This window comes from Otolemur garnettii, unplaced genomic scaffold (assembly GCF_000181295.1).
Source record: "Otolemur garnettii isolate 467f Iridium unplaced genomic scaffold, OtoGar3 scaffold00076, whole genome shotgun sequence".
NCBI classification, from domain to species: Eukaryota; Metazoa; Chordata; class Mammalia; order Primates; family Galagidae; genus Otolemur; species Otolemur garnettii.
In genome coordinates, this window is record NW_003852471.1 from 4,235,583 (window position 1) to 4,239,591 (window position 4,009).

Consider the following 4,009-nt stretch of genomic DNA (forward strand, 5'->3'; position numbering starts at 1 on the left):
AGGGCAGTCCATGCTCCTATGAGACTCTAATGCTGCACTGCTCAGACGGAGGGTGGGGGTGGGGTGGGGGTGCGGGGCTGGTGGTGTGTGAGCTCAGGCAGTGACATGCGGTGATGGGGAGTAGCTGTAAATACAGATGAAGCTTCACTCAGGCCCAGGGGTCACTTTCTGCTGTGCGGCCAGGTTCCTAACAGGCCTGGGTCCATCCCCGTCTGTGGCTCAGGTGTTGGGGACCACAGCTCTAGACCACCCCCTCAGAACCATTTGTTTAGCTACGTGGCCTCGGAGGTCCTGTCCTCTGAGCATTTAGACTCTTCGGCCTGGATGGTGCCCCAGAGACACCCCATCATTATGTCTGGTCATGGAAAAGAGAGATTTCGTAAGTGAACCTCCCACTTATCCGTTTAAGCTCCAAAATGTCTCTGCTAAGCTGTTTTTGAAGGAAGTATTTCTAAACTACGTTATCTAGGGAAGCTGTTTTATCAAACAGATGTTAAACATAATTTAACTGTTTCTTAATAAACTTGATACCACCCTTAAGCTTCAGTTTTCCTTTCTGTGAAGTGGAGAAAACCGTAGCCCTGACCTCACAGAATTATTTGCCAGGATGGCATGAGACATGACACATAGGTGCTCAGCGCAGTGCCTCACCCACCATCAGTGTAAACTAAGCCACAGGAACCAGAACACCAGCGCAGTCTGGTAAGTCAAGCCATCAGATATTATCTCTGCTGGCAGCACCGAGATGGTCTCGGGCAGCTGCCTGCCACACGCCTATTCAGATTGTTGTTGCTTATCTACTGTGTACTGGGGGGAAATCAAATGCATCTAGGACTGTGTTTTATAGGCCAATTACAATCATCACAAATCCCAGGGAACACTTAGTGGACAGCCGTGGGTGTCAGACCCGATCTGCAGAGCCTTCCCACCCAGGAATAGAGACTGCGTTTTGAAGTGTTGGCTAAATCAGCTCTCCAGGGTCTAAATGAGTGAGTTGTTATTGTACTTATCACCCCCTCTGTATACAAGGTCATAGTTCTCTTTAATAAGTACTTTATTTAAAGTACATTTATCATGCACATATCTTTAAAGACCTTGCTGGGAAGTTGCTCTCTCCCTGGCTGAGAGATACCCTAGAGGACACTGGAAGTGATGTTGGCACAAACCAAAGCCAGGGCTCCTCGGAGGACCATCCGGACATGGGGATACCAGATGCACAGCAGTCCAGGAGAAATCTCTAGTCTTCTCTGTACAAAGCAAATCTTAAAAAGGAATAAGGTTACCTCTGGCTCTGTAAGAAGGGGTCACTGATAATAATGCATTCTCAGTTGGACGTTTGCCATCGGTTGTCTTCATACTAAGGGGATCAGAACCAGGTGCGATGGCTCATGCCTATAATCCAAGCACTCTGGGAGGCTGAGGAGGGTGGATCGCTTGAGTTTAGAGCTTGAGCTCAGGCGTTCAAGACCAGGTTGAACGAGAGCGAAACCTCATCTCTAAAACCAGCTGGGCGTTGTGGCACACACCTAGAGTCCCAGCTACTCCAGAGGTTAAGGCAAGGGAATTGCTTGTGTTTAAGAGTTTGAGGTTGCTGTGAGCTATGACTTAACAGCACTCTACAGAGGGTGACAAAGTGAGACTGTCTCAAAAAAAACCAAAAACCCTAAGGGGATCAATGTGACCTGTGTCTGTTATGAAACCAGACAGATATGGAGTGAACTATGTTTCATTTTTTCCAGCTTAGGACCATTTTCCCTTCTTTGGGTAACAGCACTCAAGTCCTGAAATGGCCATATGACTGAAGCTTGGCCAATCGGAGCACCATAGCCTACAGGGATCATGGTGACTGGCTTAGATATAAATACTTCAGTCAATAAACAGACTACTATTTTTGTTGAGGGGAGTGGTAAAGAGTTTCTTCCTAAACAGGAGAAGCAAGGCTAGAGCTACCAGTGGTCATCTTGCTACCACAAAAAGAAAACCGATGTGAGCACAAGACGGAAACCAGAGGATGTCATCCCACAAGGTCAAGACTTCCAGTTATATATGTTAGTTCTCTTTTATTTGATTTTTTTTGAGCCAGTTTGAGTTGGTTTTTGGTCACTTGTAACTGACAGTTTTCTGATAATATGCAGTTCTTAGCTCTGTGTGACCTTAAGGTGGCCAGCCTCCAGGATGACCCCACATGCCCTTTGCCTACTGGTACTCATATGCTTGAATAGGGCTGGTCTGTGTGACTGCTGAGCTCAGAAGCGCTGGTGGAGTGTGACTGCCATGGGCAAGTTAAAAAGTGCATTCCATTTTCTACAACTTGAATTCCTCATCCTGCAGGCAGTCAGCCACAGTCCTCACAGTGCTGTGAGAACATGCCCGAGGCCCAGGTGAAGAAGTCCACACAGAGAGAATCAAGGCCTCCCATAGCCAGTGCCAATTAGCCGTCTGAGGGGCCACCTTGGAAGGGATCCTCCAGCCCCAGACAACCTTCATGACCAACCTTGTTGTCATGACTGCAACCTCATCAGACAGCCTGAGCAAGAACCACCCTGCCACTTTCATTCCAAATTCCTGACCCACCATGAGACAATAATTATTGTTTTACGACACCAAGTTTTAGAGTAATTTATTACCTGTTAGATAACTAACAGAATTCTGCTACTTCTCATGTCCTGTCCCGGGGAGGAGAAACAGGCATCGTAATGTATACTTCCCAGGATCTGGTCCCTCGGGTCTCACTCCACTCTAACAGTTCCCAGGAGGGAGGCAATGGCCACAGGGGAACCTTCCCCTGCCCCTGGCATGCCACCCCCTTCCCTGAGTATCATCTTTCCCTCTCTGGGCACTGCCATCACTTCCCCAGGGTCAGTGCCTCTGCCCAGTCGCTGGGGTGTCCCCTGGCCCCAAAGCCTCTTCCACTCAGCTCTCAAGTTCCCAAAGCAGAGCTCAGGCATCACAGACTTCTGTGAGCTCAGGGCTCACTGCGTCCCTGGCAGAAATGGGGCTGTGGCTCTCCCTTTTTCTGTGATATCACTTTAACCTTTCACCTGCCCATGAAGCTTGGGATGTATAAATTTGGTACATATCAAATGATACCTCAGAAGTCCAACTGGGCCATTTTTCTCTCCCATCTTTGGAACAAATAGCTTTCTGTTTGAAATAGAGCTGCCTAATAGAAATTTTGGGGAAGTTGGAAATGTTCTCTATCTCCACTATTCAGTATCCCAGCCACTGGTCTCATGTGAGCACTGGAAATGTGACGGGCGCGATAGAAGGATTGAATTTTAAATTATACTGAAATAGCCACATGTGACTAACAGCCTCTGTATTAGGCAGCCCCACTTTAGAAGCAGTGGTTGGCAAGCAGAGATATTTTCCCTTGACCAGAGGGTTTGTGTTCAGATAAATGTGACCTAGGAGCAATGCTTTAACACTAGTGTCTTACCCAAGTTTCCTGGAAGGATCTCTTTCAGTTTGTACTTTCAAGACCTCCTCCTATCTTCCCCTCGGGACTCAGACAGGAGCTGGGGCTGACTAATCCTACCAGCCTCCGACTTGCCCAGAGACAACTGAACCCCAGTGATGGTGCAGCCCTCTTCACAGGGATGCCTGCCACCGTCAAACCTGGAACCTCCGGCTGGGAAAGGATGTGGAAGCGTAACTGGTCCACACGTCCACTGACCCCTCACTGCTTAGGATTCTGTGTTTACTAAGCAGGCCCAACTCACTGGGATAGAAACAAAATGGCTTAATAATAAAAAACATAATTTGTTACAATTTATAAAAAATCAACATAATTTTCCCAATCTCTATCTTCCAGCTGGATTTGCTCCTCACAAATCAAAAACAAAAGCGTTACTGGAAGGCTGGCATCATCCATGAGGCTCATTGGCGGAGGGAAGACAGGGGGTGAGGAGAAGGAAGAGAAGTTTGTTCTCTGGCAGCAAAGGGGGAAACATGGAGGACCGCGTCTCAAAGGAGAAAAACGGGGCTTGGAAAGGGAGAGCGCTCGGTT